The following is a 21503-nucleotide window of genomic DNA, read 5'->3' as shown; positions in this document are numbered from 1 at the left end:
GATGAGATCATCTTGGGGAAGGTACAGAGCAAGAAGAAAAGTCAGGCAATGGATCCCTCAGAAAATATGGCTATTTAAAGGATGAAGAGAGGTAGAGAAAGCAAAAAAGAGTCAGAGAAAAAAATTCCAGGGAAATTGGCATGTAGTTTTGTTAAGTCCCTCCAAATTCATAAAGAGATGTCTAGTCTCATGTTACTTAAAGAAATCTAAATTCCATGAATTTCTAGTGGGAAAGTGTGTCAGGGAAAGAGAGCTGGAGGTAATGAACTTGGCTTTCTTGCTTTCTCTTACTTTCTAAGAGGCAAAGAAAAGGCTGCTCTCAAAGGATAAACAGAAAGACCTGTTCTGTGAAGTGCAGTGGTTTTTTAGGCTGACCGTCGGAAAGAGAACTGAAAATGGAAGAATGAATAACGGACTTGCCTTAAATGAGGATGTCAATTTGGGAGAGAAACTTGGCTACTTGTTATTCCTTGATTCTATGCTTCCCAAATATCTTTGTTTTAATAACTTTTCAGTTCAGATTTTGCTGTTAGAATCATTGAATCATATGATACAACAGATCCACACTAAGGTACCTACTGAAAAAAAAGTTAAAATATATATCTACACAATGGCTTGGAATATGAATGCTCAAAGCAGCATTAGTCACAAGAATCAAAAAATGGGGGAAGAAATCCAAACATGCATCAGCTAGTGAGAGGATAATCAAAATGTGATGCATCCATGCAGTATAATACTATTGAGCAATAAATAAGAACAAATTGTTTCATATATGCCATAGCAAGCAAGGACCTCAAAAAATTATCTTAAGAGAAAAAAACCAGACACAAAGACTACGTATTGTTTGATTCCACTTATGTAAAATTTCTAGAAAAGGCAGAAACCAAAGCAGTTGTTGCCTGGGGCTGGAGATGGTGGCAGGGATTTATTGCAAATGGTCTAAGGGAAATTTATAGGGAGACAAAATGTCCCCAAATTCTATGAATCCACTAAAAAAAAATCAATGACCTGTACACTTATGATGGGTAAATTTTATAGTATGTAAATTTTACTTCAATAAAGATTTATGTACCATAAGAATCATGGAATTATTATTTTATGGCTTAAGGAGATAATCTGTCCTACTCTTACTTTGTTTCAGATTCTTTAATTTTTTTTTCCTCTTACTATTTCCAGTTATTTCTAGTTATCCCTCTTCAGTGACAAGCTTCTATACATGATGCCTTGTATTGAAACTGTCTAGGAGACAGACTGAATCATAGACACTTATAGACAAGTTGAAACATTATGATAGTATGTGTCACCTTCCTAAATGACTAAATAGATTTCTATGAATTGGGGACAGGACTTGTTATTTGGGATAGAGAAGTTTTATGCTTCCTGTTGATTTCCTCATTTCCTTCCCTTGTGTAAATTCCAATATTGGTGACTCACTAGAAAAACTAAGAATTCTTGCAGTTTGGTTATGTTTCTCTCTGATTTTTCTCTAAAGAAAATTAAATCTTTTTCATTCATATATAATTTCATATATATATCTATATATATATATCTTAAAAGTATAAATTGTCAAAGATAAAATCCTTGAAAATCATATGTATTATTTCATACTCTTATTTTACCTATGAGTCTCACAGCTTACTAATGGTAGAGATAGAAACAGACTTCAGGTTTTGGTTTAAAATTCCTAAGTGGTTTGTGCTATTCTTCAAAGCTTTTATTCTAGTTATCTAATACTCTTTTGAGCTCTTCTCTGAGAAAAAGATATGTTTACCCAAATTCCAACTAGAAATGTTGGATGACCCATGGAGACCTCTCCCTCCAAGGGTCTAAATTGAAGTCATCATATATTCTTCCTCAAAGTGGTTAGGTACTTAAGATCATGTGCTTTATTGGCTTTCAAATGACAGCTTTATTGTATGTTAATTTTGTGACTTGAAGGCTTAGTTTGCTTATCTATAAAATTATAGTACTTACAGGATTATAATAGCATCCCTTTCATTGGTTTGTAGTAAATATCAAGTGAGATAATTCGTTAAGGTACTTTGCACAAGGTTTCAACAACCATGAGGTAGTGGGTTTCTATTGCTTGTAATTAAGAGCACTAACTGATATAAGTGTAGAACCATTTCATCAATGAAAGCTTGCTTAGAATATGGAATTTATAAAAACAATAAACACTTGTAATTATTATTATTTTTTTTAAATTTTTTTTCAACGTTTTTTATTTATTTTTGGGACAGAAAGAGACAGAGCATGAACGGGGGAGGGGCAGAGAGAGAGGGAGACACAGAATCGGAAACAGGCTCCAGGCTCTGAGCCATCAGCCCAGAGCCCAACGCGGGGCTCGAACTCCCGGACCGCGAGTTCGTGACCTGGCTGAAGTCAGACGCTTAACCGACGGCGCCACCCAGGCGCCCCTGTAATTATTTTTATAGTTTATTTATTTGTTTGTTTATTTATTTATTTATTTATTTATTTATTTATTTATTTATTTTTGAGATAAAGAGAGTGTGAGCAGGGAAGGGACAGAGAGAGAGGGAGAGAGAGAATCCCAAGCAGGCTCCCGGTTGTTAGCACAGAGCCTGACACAGGGCTCCATCTCATGAACCGTGAGATCATGATCTGAGCCAAAATCAAGAGTTGGAAGCTTAACTGAGTCACCCAGACACCTCAAAACCAATGAATATTATTTAAAAGTGAAGATATCCAAGACTGGGCAAGCTGATTAATTGACTTAAGGATGATGTGTCGCTAGATGATGTGAATTTTATGGTGATATTAGAGTAATGGGATGCCTGGGTGGCTCAGTCAGTTAAGTGTCCGACTTCGGCTCAGGTCACAATCTCGCAGTTCATGGGTTCAAGCCCAGAGTCAACTCTGTGCTGACAACTCAGAGCCTGGAGCCTGCTTTGGATTCTGTGTCTTCTTCTCTCTCTCTGCCACTCCCCCACTTGTGCTCTGTCTCTCTCTCTCTCAAAAATAAATAAAAACATTAAAAAAATTTTTTTATGGTGATGTTAGAGTAAGGAGGGGCAATGATCTAGAATAATGGAAGCTTCTCAGGTCCATTCTACCATATCATTTTGGTCCTGAGTGACGAAGGCAGCCATCACCTTATGGAAGTGTTAGAAAGAGATTAATTTTGCCTACTTCTTGAATTTTCCCAGAAAGGCTCTGGTATCCAGTATAGTAGGCTACACCAGGGAACCCTGTAGGCTTCACACATGGGACCATCTCTTTGTGGAGGGCATGGTGGGGTTGGAGGTGGTGAGGCATGGATGGGAGCTGATGCTGTACAGTTTGTGGAGGTTGGCTTTCATAACGAGGTCATACGAACAGAAAACACATTCATATGCTTTTTTTTTAAGTTTATTTATTTATTGTTGAGAGACAGAGAGAGTAAGTGGGGGAGGGGCAGAGAGCGAGAGAGGGAGTGAGAGAATGTCAAGCAGGCTCCGCACTGTCAACATGGAGCCTGATGTGGGGCTCGAACTCACAAACCATGAGATCATGACCTGAGCCGAACCAAGAGTCGGATGCTTAACCAACTGAGCCACCCAGGAGCCTCTCACATGCTTTTAAAGATAGAGAAAGGCTCTGGACTACAGAATTGAAAAGTATACTTCAGGTGCCAGGCCAGTCTCAGTCTTTAGAAGAAGGGAACATATAGACTATGACTTCTACACAACAGATTACTCAATAATTACAGCATGTAACTGGTTGCACTCTCCACCACAGAGCAAGGGGATCTTTTTTTGCCAAACTGTCCAGAAGGGTTCACCCACAGTCATGACAGGTGTTTTTATTTCACTTGCAAACTTCTTTGAAAAGCCCTTGGCATGGATAAGTTCTTGGCATGCAAGTTAAACCCAAAGGGAGTTCCAAGTTGCAGAAAGCCTTTTCTTTGGCTAATAAAATTCCTCTACCTCTTTCATTACCACCCTCCTCCCTCTGCTTCCAGGAATTTCTTATTTTGAGAGGTCCCAAACTGGCTTACACCAACATCTACATACTGAAAGCTTGATTCTGCATGTTTAAAGATTTTAGAGGCCAATACCATATATCCTCTCTTCCTTCTTCCACATTAAATCTATGCCTTCTTTTCAGACTCTGGTTCCTTTCTGCCCTGGGTCACCCTATAGCTGCGCTTCTGTGGAATACAGAAATGAATAGGATTTGCTTATTGCATCAGCTTTGGGGCATTAGTTTTGAAGTATTTATTTACAAGTCTCTTGCTCATCGTTTGACTCCTGTTACTTTCCTGGTCAGTTACCTCCTTTGTTTTCTGCTTCCTTCCTTCATCCTCTGTATCATTACAACTCTTTGTGGTGGTGGGAGGGGATCGTATTAACCTTCTTTTCCTGTTTATTAAAATGTTTAGAGTACCATTAAATAAAAGCAAAACACAAGATTCTTTTTTTTTAATTTTTTTAATGTTCATTTTTGAAAGAGAGAGACACACAGAGCTTGAGTGGGGGAGGGTCAGAGAGAGGGAGACACAGAATCCACAGCAGGATCCAGGCTCTGAGCTGCCAGCACAGAGCCTGACGCAGGGCTCGAACTCACAAACTGTGAAATCATGACCTGAGCCGAAGTGGGCCACTCAACCAACTGAGCCACACAGGCTCCTCAAGCCAAGATTCTTAATAAAAGTGTTTACGACTGTGAGCAGCATAATTACCTCAGCATAACTCCCCTCAGATGAAAGTTCACTGCTAGGTCATGAAATGTCTTGAATTAGAGGGTACTTTTTGAAAGCCATCCCCTACCTCCACGGAGACTTTCACCTACTTTATCCCACACAGAGTCTTTGCCAATGGGAATTTTATAACCTCCTCTCTAGCATCTTAATAATGCCTCTTAAGAAGTTCTGCCTCTGTTTACACACATGTATAGATGATATAAACTGACAAGTTGTCAAAGCCTTTGTCTCTTTATTTCAGAGGATACTTTGACACTGAAATGGAGTGAGAATTCCAAATTTAGCTCAAGTCAAATTTCAGAGGCTGGTTGTTAAGAACTCCTCAAGCTTACTTTGAGCAAATTCTGTTCTGAACCTTAATACCAAGGTGTCCTTAAAATTGGCCAGGCTATAAAGGTTTTTATGCTGAGTGCAAAAACTGGGATTTAACTTGTAGAATTTGGCTTCAGTAAACATCCCTAAAACTACAATAGAATTTGAGTAATTTCTGGGAGTAGAAAAATACCTCCCTTTCCACAAAATTTGGCATTAGATTACCATTAAAATCCTTATTCCCCCTCTGTATTCAGGGAAAGGAGAACAACTAGACAATATTCTTTTTTTTAATAGCTATTGATATACATAGTGGGTAGAAATAGAGAATATTTTTCATGAGCAAAAAATTCATTGCATGTGGCCAAATCTAGGCAAATTCTGAGGAGACAGGATATTGTTTTTATGTTTTAATCTCCATATCTATGCCCTATCCTATTTTTATTAGTTTTCTATAATGCCAATTTCCTTACTTTATTGTACCCAACACTCATATTTTTACCTACTCATTTTACTCATTTTTACCTACTTTCCCTTTTAAAAACTTACACTCAGGAAAACATGAAAAATGCATTCACACTATGTTAACACTTCCAGGAATATTCATACCAAAAGTCACTGAATAAAATTAATTGTAAAACATGTTGTGCATCTTCAGTAATCAGTAGCATGGGAGATAGGATTCTATGTAATGGATTCTGCTCCATAGAAATTATATAAAACAGGGACTGGATTCACTCCATAGAAATTGTATAATATAGGGACGTGGGACATAATTTCTGACCTGAAATTAGCTATTTGGAATTGTTCTTATGTGATGATAAGCAAAATATTTGAAAGAGGGGTTGTCCAGAATAATCAAGACACTGGATTGTCACACACTGCAGAAGTCATCCACTGTATCTTAATGGATGTTGCTTTTTCTGTATTAATGTGAATCTAAATCCTTCCTAACATGATGTTCTCATTTTTATTAATTGGATGTTAGTTAACAGTAGGTTTAGACTACTAACATCAACTCTGGAAATTGGTGAAACATAAGTTACATCAGTGGGAAAGCTAACACATTATTAAAAATTCTTAGAAGTCACTTTGCCTTCAGTAATACTCATAATATAAGCCTTGTGTAAGTGGACTTCAGGATACGATTACTGAATTTATTTGAAAATCATTTCCAACAAATACAAAAAACACATAGCAGTTCTCTGTAATTTTTTTATGGGCTGCCTTCGGACATGGAGGTGCATGGGAAGGAAGAGTATCCACTTCTAGCCTGGAACAAATTGCAACCTTTCTCAAGTGTTTATGTAAGTGACCGTTTACAAGACTACTTTAGAGGAAACATGATAAAATAAGTCTGTTAGAAATGTGGCCTTTTCAAAACTGATTTTGAGGCAAAAACACTTTTCTTAAATAGTTGGAATTTTTTAATACCTTCTGTTCCTTTCTCACATTCAACCTAACTCTTCATTGAAAGAGGGGAAAGTCTATGTTCACATAAACAATAGGTATATAAAGCTACCTTTTGTAGGTCTATTCTAATAGATTATTTGTGAGAGTAGCGAAAGCAAATCTTCAATGCGTTTCATAATGGTTGGCCCAGGGTCGGTAATCCATAAATACTGATTTAATGAAGAGAAGAAAAAACAAATGAATGGCCAATTTGAATGATAGACACAGATGTGTTGCTTTGAAAAGGAGCACACATTTATGCTTAAAAATGACATCTGCCTAAACACTCTTTATGGAGTATCTTCCAACTTCTTTTAAAACAATTTTAAAAACAAAAATGTAGTAAAAATGAAAACACAGCCCAAATGTAACCTTTGCAAACAACCTGCTGCAGATTCTTGGAGAAATTCCAAGACAATAAGGTTGACAATATCTGGACTGATAACAATTCAACTAGGAATTTAGCCCAGCTGTATTTTGCCCAATGTAACAAAACAAACTTCCCATATCTGAAATAATGGAAGACATCTGCCTTTCTTACTAAGCTCAAATTCAGGCCCACATGATAAATCAGCTTGAAAACTATGCAAACTAGGCAAGCAATTCTGCTACTCATGCTTTTGGAGGAGAATGATACTATTCTTCTATTCCCATTTTTTCTTCATATTAAAAAAATGCAAACTCATTAAGATGACAAATATATTCAAAAGATGTCACCTCTCCAGGAGATTACTAGAAAACATACTGATCAATCAAAACTCTACTTACCAGACCTAAAGAATAAGGGAGAACACTACCTTTAATTGCTGTCTTATTACTCAGCAATCAAAAAGAATGAAATCTTGCCATTTGCAACCACATGGATGGAACTAGAGGGTATTATGCTAAGTGAAATTAGTCAGAGAAAGACAAATATCATATGACTTCACTCATATACGGACTTTAAGACCCAGAACAGATGAACATAAGGGAAGGGAAGCAAGAATAATATAAAAACAGGGAGGGGGGCAAAAACATAAAAGTGTCTTAAATATGGAGAACAAACAGAGGGTTACTGGAGGGGTTGTGGGAGGGGGGAATGGGCTAAATGGGTAAAGGGCACTAAGGAATCTACTCCTGAAATCATTGTTGCACTATATGCTAACTACTTTGGATGTAAATTTAAAAAATAAATAAAAATTATGAAAAAAAAATGTCTCAAAAGAGGGAGGTCAGGGGAGGATATTTAAAGGGTATTAGTGTCCAGACTCCAGTTACTTAAAGCTGGTCTTTTATGGTGGGGAACATATTAAAATTGGACAAAGTTCATGACATAATAGTTTAGGATTGGTGAACACAGTGAAGTGAGGGTCTTGAGTAAATCTTAATAAGCAAATTGCCTAGGTTTTTTTCCTTTTTTGAAATAAATTGGTTTGCCGGAATTTACTGCAGCAATCAGTGAAATTATTTATTGATCTGTATTTTTGTCTTCTATTTTTTAAGTTTATTTATTTTTTAGAGAGAGAGCAGAGGAGGGGCAGAGACAGACGGAGACAGAGGATCCCGAGCAAGCTCCGTGATGTTGCTGTCAGCACAGAGCCTGATGCGGGGCTTGAACCCATGAACTGTGAGATTGTGATCTGAGCTGAGATCAAGAGTCAGAAGCTTAACCGACCTAGCCACCCAGGCGCCCCAAAAATTGAAATTTAAAAATTACATTTTTTTGTCATCAGTTTGTGAATTACCAATCGCATAAACACATTTCATGATTCTTTGCATTCATAAAAGCGTTTGGAATTTTGCAGAACAGATGTCTAAAAAAAGGCCTTTAGTTAAAAAAAATAATAATAGCAATATAACCCTTATGTCTTTACATTGAGTAGTGGGAAGACAGAACAGAACATAATTTAAGTTACATTAGAGCATAGTTAGAAAATTGCCTGGGATGCTGGGTGGCTGAGTCAGATGAGCCTCCCAGTCTCGATTTCAGCTCAGTTCATGATCTCATGAACCATGAGATGGAGCCCGAGTTGGGCTCTGCACTGAGTGTGGAGCCTGCTTGGGATTCTCTCTCTCCCTCTCCTTCTGCCTCTCCCCCACATGTGTGTGCATTCTCCCTCTCTCTCTCTCTCTGAAAATAAATAAATAAACTTAAAAAAAAGTGCCATTAGTTTAGCTCCCTGGGTCATTATTGTTCTGTATGCTGTAGCTTCTTCCACCAGCAAAGAGAAAATATGTAGGATATACTGCTGGGGAAAAAAAAAATTCCCTCAGAAATAGGTGAATGGTTTCATAATTTTCTGTCAGTTATGGCTGGCTATCTTTTAAAAATGAGGATCACATTTCCAGTTTTGCGTTTTTTCTCTCTCAAAATGGGAGCGCCACAGCCTCTAATTCAGATTCATGTAAGAAGTTCTGCGCTTAGATTTCAGGAAAGCAACTGAGCGAGGGAAACGAGCTAACATATAGTGAAATAGTCCACTCAAATAATTTTATTTGTAAATAATTATAAATAATTTCATAAACATAGTTACAAATTTAAGAGAACTTTTTTTTTGAATAAGATAGTGAAATGTGGACTCTCCCCACTCCGATTATAATGAAATAAGAAATAAGGACAAACTAAACCAAAAAAATCCATAGTAGCAATCGAAACCAGAAAGTGATAAAACCAGCGCTTCAAAGAGTTACAGCTCAAGCAAGACATATGATTCTGGGATGGCAAGACCAAAACTTGAACATTCCCCAGGAACCATACTGAAGAGTTCACAAAATCCCAACAATTCTCTCCACTCGTCCTCATTCTGGAGAAGATAACCTGAGTAGGTTACTTTATATTTTTAGGTGATCATCTTTTAAATGAGAAATAGCAACCAAGTGTTGCTATATTTTACTGCAGATTTATTTCCTTTGTGGTATAGATTATCTAGAAAATAGCTCTTATTTTGGTATACCCTCAAATACAAACTACAATGATATACAGATTATTAGTTGGGGAGAACTTCCAATCTATACGGACAAGAATCTGTGTTTTGAATAATAAAAAAAATGACTAATGTTTTCCACATATCAGCAGATGGAGCCTGGTTTATGCTGAGTTTTATTTTTTTTTTTTAATTTTTTTTTTCAACGTTTATTTATTTTTGGGACAGAGAGAGACAGAGCATGAATGGGCGAGGGGCAGAGAGAGAGGGAGACACAGAATCGGAAACAGGCTCCAGGCTCTGAGCCATCAGCCCAGAGCCTGATGCGGGGCTCGAACTCACAGACCGTGAGATCGTGACCTGGTTGAAGTCGGACGCTTAACCGACTGCGCCACCCAGGCGCCCCTATGCTGAGTTTTATTGGACTCTTGTTTTCCTCTAATTCTACAGTTTCCAACCAGGAGTGAATGTCACTTCCAGTGATTTAAAACACATAGATATCCTTCACGTCCTTCTAGCCTCTCACCAGCTGGAGTTGGGAACTCTACTTACACATTTTTAGAAAAATTTCCACAAACAATTTTGATATGCTTATCCTGCTAAACGGTCCTTTAAAATGATATTTGTTTTTTGAAAAAGTACAGTAAAATAAAAATAAAATAGTTGTTCCATGGTTAAATAAATTTTGATTAAACAAGGTAAAACAAGTTTGTTTTTTTTAAAGTAGAATTATACATAGATTTTAATATAGTAATATGATTCAGAAATTCCAAACAGGGATATTTTATAAGCAAAGATCAGAAACAATGAACAAAAGGGCCATGATGGATTATTTGTAAAGAGTATTTCAATGCAGCCCAAACGTTTTATCCTCAGGTTTGGCAGCAAGACTGTAATCTATTAAATCTGGCTACAATACTCCAGATCACGTTATGTCAGTAATAACAAGTGGCTAGTCACTTTGTGACTTTGTTAAAGAAGGGCTGAGGGGACATCCGCACTAGAAGTTTCAGGGGCGCCTGGGTGTCTCAGTCGGTTGAGCGTCCAACTTTGGCTCAGGTCATGATCTCAGGGTTTGTGAGTTCCAGCCCCACGTCGGGATCTGTGCTGACAGCTCAGAGCTTGGAGCCTACTTTGGATTCTGTCACACCTCTCTTACCTCTCCCCTACTCTCTCTCACGTGCGCTCTCTCTCTCTCAAAAATAAGTAAATGGTAAAAAGTGTTAGTGTAGGCCAGGCCTCACTCTTGCGGATGGGCCAGGACTCCTCGCTTGGCTGTGGCCCTAAGATGAAGCCCCCTCGGCCCGGCCCTGACCCCATCCTGTGGCCTTCCTCTACTCCAAATCTAGGTACATTCTATACAAAGATTATTTTTTTCTGACTTAAAAACAAAACAAAACAAAACTTTTGATGCATATTGTTTGTTCTTTGGTTCCCCAGTATTTCTTTGCTTTTACAGCAGAACCCAGAATTCCTTGTGGGGCATTATTATCATAAGTGGCCTCAGCGTGAAGTGGTTCCCAGTTTTTTGCTCTCAGTACAAGAGCCACAGATTCTTCTGCTTGCCCTGGGCAATTCAGTGTGCAGGCACGTGATCCACACTGTGCCAGTTGGACACTTATCCCCACGACTTTAGAGTAAGGGCGGTAGGGGACAGCCAGAGTATGGATCCTATCAGGAACATCAGTTTACTCTTCAAAGGTTCTAGAAAATCAATTGATTAGCAAACACCATGCCGAAAATTTGGATAAGAATAGTATTGGTAGTGTTACCCACAGCTATTTTTCCAAGTTAAGTGGTGGTTATTTTAGGTAGGTCACTGATGTAACCGGGAAAGTCGAGTGGTGCCCACCAGGCCCTTCCATCTCCCTCCGTTGTCTGCCAGGGGATGCTTTAGCTTGAAAACCGGGCCAAATAATTTATGGTTAAAGGAGGACAGATTTAAGAATGTGTAAAAAATGAATATTAAAACACTGAATGTCTTCCCAAAAGTTTATTGAGTGCAACAAATATGTTTCCAGCACCTATATGCTGGGCTAGGTGCTCTGTCATATGAATCATTTAACTGTTTGTTTATTTATTTATTTATTTATTATACTTTTAAAAGTTTATTTATTTATTTTTAAAAGAGAGAAACAGAGTGGTGTGCCTGGGTGTCTCTGTTGGCTAAGCGCTGACTTCGGCTCAGTCATGACCTCACGGTTCATGAGTTTGAGCCCAGCCTCGGGCTCTGTGCTGACAGCTCAGAGCCTGGAGCCTGCTTAGGATTCTGTGTCTCCCTCTTTCTCTGCTTCTTCCCTACTCGTGCTCTGTCTCTCTCTGTCTCTCAAAAATAAACATTAAAAAAATTAAAAAAAAAATAAAAGAGAGAGCACGTGCACACTTGAGGGAGGGGCAAAGAAAGAGGGAGCTAGAGAGAATCCCAAGCAGACTCCACACGGTCAGTACAGAGCCCCACTGGGGCTCAAATTCACAAACCATGAGATCATGCCCTGAGCTGCAATCAAGAGTCAGATGCTTAACGGACTGAGCCACCCAGCTGCCCCTGTCATAGAAATTATCTAAAACTAAAGCATTTTTCATTTTCTTTAAAGCAAACTACCTGACTCATTTATTTTCCAGGTGAGGAATAATATCACAAGAGATTAAATATTTTTTTGTAAATAAATTCACAAAAGCCAGTGAAGAACCAGGACTGAAACTGATGTCCAATTCACAGCTGCTTCCTCTGCTCCCATTAGGCTCTCCACGAAGGGCTGTCCTGAAGAGGGTGACTGTCCTGGAGACGCAGTGACTAGATGGGATGAAAAGAAGAATTTGTCAGCAGGGCTATCATATGCATTCCTGTGAGTATTTTCCGAAATCTCTTCTTGAGGAGGCTTGTAAATCAATATCACAATCCACCTCTGTGAGTCTATTTGCAAGCAGCTGGCTAGGGTGCACCCAAGTTTAGAAGATAAGAGCATCGACCCAGACTGTCAACCCTACTGAGCCTATTTATAAAAGGAGCAGTGGAGCCAAAATGCAGGAGGAGGATGTGGGGGTGCAGTCTCTGTAGCCAGACTGCCTACATTCGAATCCTGATTCTGCCACTTACTAACTCCTTGACTATAGCCATATTGCTTAACTCTTTGTGCCTTGGCTCCTTTGTTGTAAAATGAGGATAATAATAGTATTGGCCTGTCTGATTTTTGTGGGGATTAAATGAGTAATAACTACTAAGCTGCTGGTACAACGTAAGTTTTGGCCCTTATTATTACTTGGTATTTGCTAAAGTCTCTTCAAGCTAAAAAAATGTGGCTATAATTCAGTGCTATATAAATGTATTAGCTGTATTGGCTACAGTGTAAAATAAAAGCAGAATGTGGAATTTAAGAAACAAAACAAAGGAAGAAGCAGACAGATCAACCGAAACACGGACTCCTAACTAGAGAGAATAGATGGTTACCACAGGGGGCGGGGGTGGGGGAATGGGTGAAGTAGGTGATGGGGATTAAGGAGTACACTTATCATGATGAAAAAAATAAAATAATAAAAAAATTAAGAAGCAGAACAAATATACTGGCAGATAAGGTGAGTCAATGTGGTTGTATTTAAGGCAATTTTCCTGAGAGTCCATTATGTACCTTGCGTGGCTCTGAAAGGATTAGGGGACTTTTTGCCTCAAGCTGGGAAGAACATCTTAATAACATTATCCTCTGATTTATGACGCTCATTGTTTCCCTTTATTTTCATTGTGAAAAAGTAGACAGAAGGATAAAGATATGAAAAACTAGATTTGTATCCTCGAAACCAAACAGAAATATCAGAAATGTGTTAGACTCAAGAAAGGAATCAATCACCCTGAGGAGAATCTGTGAATGTTTTTTATGGAAATTTGACATGTCTTCATTGTCATTAATACCTGCCATTACCACAGAAATAATCAGACAGATGGAGCGCTGGGCTTGAAGAGCACAGAAGCTGTTTTAAACAGCGTAACATGAACGTGAATTCTTCCTGAATTCCGCTCCCTATTCTAGAGTTAAAAGTCAGTAAAGGTTGAATAACACGATTTTCTCAGCTTTGTGCTAGTTAGTCTCCATTGGCTGAGCTGGTACATTCAGCCATCTTGATGAAAATTAATTATTGTACCCACTGAAAATGCCTTTGATGATGCCAGGGATGTGGAGTGATTTACTGGGATTGCTGCTGACAGTTCTGTCTTGGAGTGAAGGGCTCCTGATTTATTGGACTTTCCTTAAGTGGAAGCTTATTTTGGTTTTCATTTGTAGCTCTAATATTTTCTTTGTCCAGTACCGATTGTTCTCCCCAGATGAGACTTAGTTTCTTTTCTTTTGAAGTAACCTTGAAAGACCCCGACATAACACTTTGACTAAGCTTGAGTCACCAGACTGTGGTGCCACCCTGCACTAAGTTTTTCTTCCCCCAAGGCCTTTGGCAGCACCCCGTCTGATATGAATACCATTTGTAGTTTGCCTACACTTTTAATAAAGCCTTTTTGCTGGAATCAGCACTGGGGCTTCCAAGTTGCTGCTTGCCCCAGAAGGCTATGCCCATAAGTGCCACCATATGAGCAAATCTTGCAAAACTTGTGTCTGGTTTTGTTCGCAGATGCCGATGAAGAGACGTTCTCCCTGAGAACTCAAGTCATTCAGGCTCAGCTGCATTTTCACTGGAGTTGAAGTGAAGCTTGTTTTAGAAAAATTTTTAAAGAGTACTTTTGGCAAATATGTGAAAAAATTATGTAAGTAGAAATAGCGAGACACTTTCATTTTAAGAAGAAAGTCAAAGACGTTTTCCTTGAATGATACCCCTAATTTTGCTCCTGTCTTGAAACAACACCACTACCACAATGAGGTTAATGCAAACAGTCCTCAAGGGTGTGGGTAGGTGCTGAACATCACGTGAGGGTGGGGACACTGGTCTGTAATGACCCTAACCTGCCCAGCAGTCAGTCAATCCATGCTTCCTCATCTCTGTATCCCCCTCTAGCTCCTTGCCCAGGGGAACAGCTGTCCTTTGCTGGAGGAACCTCTAGTTGAGTGTATCAGTGCACCCTTGCATGCTCTGTAGCATCCGAGAAGTGAATAAGACAGAATCCGCCCAAATCCACCATGTGACTGGAAAAATAATTCCAGATGATGCCGACAGCATCTCTTTACAAAACAAATGCCATTAACATAATCATGACAAGTCAGTTCAACTGATGCTGATTTATGTTTAAGATTCCCAAATTTGGTTTTCTTTTAAACATTTCCTCTTACTATCAGAAAGGAAAAGGTTATCTTACTTATTCTAGCTGTAAAATAATACATGTAAAAAATCCCTGCATTAGAGAAAAATATTAAAACAAAGTAAAAGTTACCTAAATTTCAGAAACCCAGGGATAAATGGTTTTCTACAGTACAGTCCTCAAATTGTGCTACACAGATCCCTGGCTCAGATTATATATTATTATTTAAAAAGAAGAGTTTAGTGATAAATTAAGTCTAAGAGGGTCACCTGCATCACCCTGACCCTATCACCTGACCCTACCCCATCACCTGACCCTAAGAGGGTCATTAAGCATCCTACTGCGGCTCAGGTCGTGACCTTGCAGTTTATGGGTTTGAGCCTTGTGTCAAACTCTGTGCTGACAGCTCAGAGCTCCTTCGGATTCTGTGTCTCTCTTTCTCTCTACCCCTCCCCCACTCATGCCCCTCTCTCTGTCTGTCTCTCACAAATGAAAAACGTTAAGAAAATTAAAAAAAATTAAGACTGAGAAATGTTAGTTTAAGCACTGTTATGTATGTTTCTCTGTTGTCAACATTTTCAGAAACGTCAGTATCTGATTATGCTATGAGAACCACTAAGAAAATGTTACTAGGTAGTAAGTTTCTCAAACTTACAACATTGGAATTTCTTTTTGGAAAACATAACCCCCAAATCCGGAACATGCTGTCCTCTCAGCACTTTCTCATATGTTAATATACTTTATATGGATGAGATAACAAAACTCAAGCCAATCTTCATCTTGTTTTCATGTAAACTGAACAATGTAATGTGTAATGAATATGTGTATTCACGAATAGAGATCCACATCATCATTTTAATGGTTGTGTAATATTCCATAATGCATATATATTATCTTCTATTTAAGCAAATTCTCTATTACTGACCACTGGGGCACAAAAACAAAATAAAGACATACACACTAAATTTACAAAAATACTTGCCAAATTATAATGAGATCAGTAAGCAAAAAAGGTAAACATATCATTAAGAACAAATACAAGAACACAGACAATTCACAGAAAGAAAAACAACAGACTAAATAGACACGAAATTATGTCCAAATTCACATCAATGCTTTGCAAATAAGCACATTGAATTACAATGTTTTATTATTTTTTGAAGTTTATTTATTTTTGCGAGAGAGAGAGAGAGAGAGAGAGAGAGAACAAGCAGGAGAGGGGCAGAGAGAGAGAGAGGGGAGAGAGAGAGAATCCCAAGCAGGCTCTGCACTCTCAGTACAGAGCGTGATGTGGGTCTTAAACCCACAAACCATGAGATCATGACCTGAGCCGAAGTTGAACGCTTAACTGACCGAGTCACCCAGGCAGCCCACAATGTTTTATTGATTAGACTTGTAAAGAATAGAAAGGTTCACAAAAGTTAGCATTGGTGAGGGTTTGAGAAAATGTACACTGTTTTCCCTGTTAGTGAAAATTGTAAACCGGTACGACCTTTCTTAGGGGTAAATTATCTATATTTATTAAAATTTTCAGTGAGCAGATCCTTGGAATCAGCAGGTCCCCTTTAGACTACTTTTCGGTGGAAAAACCAAAATCACATTTCATAAACTATCCCTTATTAAGGTCTATGGTTGGGAGAGTACTGTGCTAAATTTGTGGGCAAGACAAACTTCTATTCTTCACTTTTCCTCAAGAAGCTTATGATGTGCACACTTCGAGCAAACCAAATTCACACGCACGCACACACACGCACGCACAGACACACACACATGCACACACACCACACCACACAACCCTACTGGACTTTTCACCAAAAACCTTTGAATACACACTAATAATAATGCATTTGGCTAAAATCATGATTAGAACACTGAAATTAATCAAGCTTTATCTAGGGGCACCTGGGTGGTTCCGTCGGTTAAGCATTGGACTCCCAGCTTGCATCATGATCTTGGGGTCCGTGAGTTCGAGCCCGCAATGGGCTCTGTGCTGACAGCTCAGAGCCTGGAGCCTACTTCAGATTCTGTGTCTCTACCTCTCTTTGTCCCTCCCCCACTCATGCTCTCTCTCTCTCTCTCAAAAATAAATAAGCATTAAAAATAATAATAATAAAAAAGACCATGTTAAAAAAAAAGCAAGCTCTTTCTAAGCAGAATTTTCCCACTTTTAGTAGTAATTAAAAGAAAATTTACATTCCCAGAAGTTCCTGGCAGGGCTAGCATTTGGTACAACTGGAAATCCTTCTAGTGAGCATAGGCTAATGAAGGGCAGGTTTTAAAAAACAGGATTTTATATTTGATGACACACTGGCTGCCTTTTCCTTTTTGCACATAGTTACACTTCTATTTAAATCATGTTTCCCTACTTTAGTCACTGACCAGTTTTTAGTTTTTTTCTTCAGAAGAATAAATTCTGGTGTAGAGGAAGAAGTCAGCTAGATAAATAAGATAAACCCATTCAGTTGGAAGCTCCATGAGAAAATGAATTGTGTTGTACTCCCTGTAGTGCCACCAGTACCCATTGCTTATTGCCCTGCTCACTGGGTGACTCGTAAGGACTTCTTGACTCTAGTTAAGAGCAAACCTCATGTTAATAAACTTAGACTAAACTGTAAGAGACTCTTAAATACAGAGAACAAAGTGAGGGTTGCTGGAGGGGAGGTTGGTGAAGGGATCAGATAAACTGGTGATGGGCATTGAGGGGGGCACTTGTTGGGATGAGCACTGGGTGTTATATGGAAGTGATGAATCACTGGGTTCTACTGCAACCAGTACTACGCTGTATGTGACTAGTTTGAATTGAAAAAATGAATTAAACATAAAATAAAATATCTTAAAAAAATAAACTTCGACTTTTGAAGGTGAGCTCTAAATGGATAGCCTAGATATGATACCCACTCCACATTCATGTTCTCCTTAATTAAGCATAATTTCCTAGATATAAATATAACATCACTGAATAGAGAGAGTAGGAACTTCCGGGCCAAATGAACATTTAGCTGAATGAGAATTATGAAGAGTCAGTATCTGGAAATGCTCCTGTGTCAAAATCAGACAGGATCATTAAGATGCAGCATCAAGAGGGGCGCCTGGGTGGCTCCATCCGTTGAGTGTCCGACTTCGGCTCAGGTCATGATCTCACAGTTTGTGAGTTCGAGCCCCACTTCGGGCTCTGTGCTGACAGCTCAGAGCCTGGAGCCTGCTACAGATTCTGTGTTTCCCTCTCTCTCTGCTCCTCCCCTGCTCACAGTCTGTCTCCCTCTCAAAAATAAATAAAGATTAAAAAAAATTAAAAAAAAAGATGTAGCATCAAGAAATAGGTGAATAAGTCGCAGGAATAAAAAGTACAGGATAGGGAATAGAGTCAATGGTGTCGTAATAACAGCATAGTGACAAATAGTAGCTCCACTTGTGGTGAGCACAGCATAACTTAGAGAGTTGTCGAATCGCTATGGTGCACACCTGAAACCAATGAAGCATTTTGTGTGAACTATACTTCAATAAAAAAAAAATAGGTGATTCCACAGACAATGAAAGTAAAATGGAAGGAGGAGGAAAGGGGATGAGAATAAATATGTATCTTAAGTACAGTAGCAGCTTTATGTATATTTTGCACTTCACCGGATGCTGCAAGGGGATTGCTATTGTGCTTATTTTGAGTGGGTCTAACAGTTTAAATAATTTGCTAAAGACCTCATACCTTTAGTGTGCATTAGAATCACTGGAGAGCTTGTTAAAACCAGCTTTCTGGGCCCTACCTCTGAAGCTCCTGAGTCAGTAGGTCTGGCACGGGGCCAGAAAATCTACATTTCCATGTAGTTCTGAGGTACTGCTCCTGCAGCTGCCAGGCCAGGAAGCAAACTTTGAGAACCACTGGAACTTGGCTTTTATCTGTACATTTTAGGAAAGCAACTGAAAAAACATTTTTATTTTACTTTTTAATTTTATTTATTCTCAAGTTAGTTAACACACATTGTAGTCTTGGCTTCAGGAGTAGATTCCCGTGATTCATCACTTACTTACAACACCCAGTGCTCATCCCAACAAGTGCCCTCCTCAATGCCCATCTCCCATATTCCCCACCCCTTCTACCCCAAGCCCTATCAACTCTCAGTTTGTTCTCTGTACTTAAGCGTTTCTTATGGTTTGCCTCCTTCTGTACTTTTATCTTATTTTTCCTACCCTTCCCTTACGATCATCTGTTAAGTTTCTCAATTTCCACATATGAGTGAAATGTGATATCTGTCTTTCTCTGACTGACTTACTTCACTTAGCATAATACCCTCCAGTTCTATCCACTTTGTTGTTGCAAATGGCAAGATTTCATTCTTTTTCATTGCCAACTAGTATTCCACTGTATATGTGTGTGTGTGTGTGTGTGTGTGTGTGTGTGTGTGTGTATCTTCTTAATCCATTCATCAGCCAATGGACATTTAAGATCTTTCCATAATTTGGCTATTGCTGATAGCACTGCTAGAAACACTGGGGTGCATGTTCCCCTTTGAATCAGCACTCCTGTATCCTTCGGATAAACTCCTAGTAGTGCAATTGCTGGGTCATAGGGTAATTCTACTTTTAATTTTTTGAGGAACCTCCACACTGTTTTCCACAGTGCTGCACTAGTTTGCATTCCCACAAGCAGTGCAAGAGGATTCCCCTTTCTTCACATTCTCGCCAATGTCTGTTGTTTCCTGAGTTGTTAATTTTAGCCACTGTGACCGGTGGTATCTCGTTGTGGTTTTGATTTGTATTTCCCTGATGATGAGTGGTGTTGAGCATCTTTTCATGTGTCTGTTTACCATTTGGAGGCCTCCTTTGAAAAGTGTCTATTCATGTCTTCTGCCCATTTCTTCACCGGATTATTTATTTCTTGGGTGTTGAGTTTGGTAAGTTCTTTACAGATTTTGGATGCTAACCTTTTATCCGATATGGCACTTGCAAATATCTTCTCCCATTCCGTTAGTTGCGTTTTAGTTTTGTTGATAGTTTCCTTTGCTGTGCAGAAGCTTTTTATCTTGATGAAGTCCCAATAGTTCATTTTTGCTTTTATTTCCCTTGCCTTCAGAGACATGTCAAGTAAGAAGTTGCTGTGGCTGAGGTCAAAGATGTTGTTGCCTGTTTTCTCCTGTAGGATTTTGATGGTTTCCTGTCTCACATTTAGGTCTTTCATCCATTTTGAATTTATTTTTGTGTATGGTATAGAAAGTGGTCCAGGGGCGCCTGGGTGGCTCAGTCAGTTAAGCGTCCGACTTCAGCTCAGGTCATGATCTCACGGTTCATGAGTTCAAGCCCCGCGTCGGGCTCTGTGCTGACAGCTCGGAGCCTGGAGCCTGCTTCAGATTCTGTGTCTCCCTCTCTCTCTGACCCTCCCCCGTTCATGCTCTGTCTCTCTCTGTCTCAAAAATAAATAAACGTTAAAAAAAAAAAAGAAAGTGGTCCAGTTTCATTCTTTTGCATGTTGCTGTCCAGTTCTCCCAGTACCATTTACTAAAGAGACGGTCTTTTTTCCATTGGGAAAAGATTTTGTCAAAGATTAGTCAAAGATTTGTCAAAGATTAGTTGGTCATATGTTTGTGAGTCTATTTTTGGGTTCTCTATTCTGTTCCATTGATCTGAGTGTCTGTTTTTGTGCCAATACCATACTGTCTTGATGATTACAACTTTGTAGTACAGGTTAAAGTCTGGGATTGTGATACCTTCAGCTTTGGTTTTCATTTTCGACATTACTTTGGCTGTTTGGGGCCTTTAGTTGTTCTGTACATATTTTAGGATTGTTTGTTCTAGCTCTGTGAAGAATGTTAGTGCCATTTTGATTGGGGTTGCATTGAATGTGTAGATTGCTTTGGGTAGTATTGACATTTTAACAATATTTGTTCTTCTAATCCATGAGCATGCAATGTTTTTTCCATTTCTTTGTGTCTTCTTCGGTTACTTTCATAAGCTTTCTATAGTTTTCAGTGTATAGTTTTCAGATCTTTTACCTCTTTGGTTAGGTTTATTCCTAGGTATCTTATGGTTTTTGATGCAATTGTAAATGGGATCGATTCCCTGATATCTTTTTCTGTTGCTTCATTATTGGTGTATTGAAATGCGACCAATTTCTGTACATTGATTTTATATCCTGCGACTTTGTTGAATTCCTGTATCAGTTCTAGCAGTTTTCTGGTGGAGTCTTACACATTCATCTGCAAAGAGTGAAAGTTTGACTTCTTCTTTGCCAATTTGGACGTCTATTATTTTGTTTTGTTGTCTGATTGCTGAGTCTAGGACTTCCAACACTATGTTAAACAGCAGTGGTGAGAGTGGACATCCCTGTTGTGTTCCTGATCTCAGGGGGGAAGCTCTCAGGTTTTTCCCTTTAAGGATGATATTAGCTGTGGGCCTTTCATATATGGTTTTTATGATGTTAAGGTATGTTCCTTCCTTCCCATATTTCTTGAAGGTTTTTATTAAGATAGGATCCTGTATTTTGTCAGATGCTTTTTCTACATCTATTGACAGGATCATATGGTTTTTATCCTTTCTTCTATTAGGGTGGTGTATCACACTGATTGATTTGTGAATATTGAACCAGCCCTGCAGCCCAGGAATGAAACTCACTTGATCATGGTGAATAATTCTTTTTATATGCTGTTGAATTCAATTTGCTAATATCTTATTGAGAATTTTTGCATCATGTTCATCAGGGATATTGACCTATAACTTTCCCGTTTAGTGGTGTGTTTGTCTGGCTTTGGAATCAAGGTAATGCTGGCTTCATAGAATGAGTCTGGAAGCTTTCTTTGCATTTGTATTTTTTGGAACAGTTTGAGAAGAATAGGTATTAACTCTGCTTTAAATGTCTGGTAGAATTCCCCTGGGAAACGATCTGGCCCAGGACTCTTATTTGTTGGGAGAT

This window comes from Herpailurus yagouaroundi, unplaced genomic scaffold (assembly GCF_014898765.1).
Source record: "Herpailurus yagouaroundi ecotype Mexico unplaced genomic scaffold, PumYag 139, whole genome shotgun sequence".
NCBI lineage: Eukaryota > Metazoa > Chordata > Mammalia > Carnivora > Felidae > Herpailurus > Herpailurus yagouaroundi.
Note: the sequence above shows the minus strand (reverse complement) of the source record.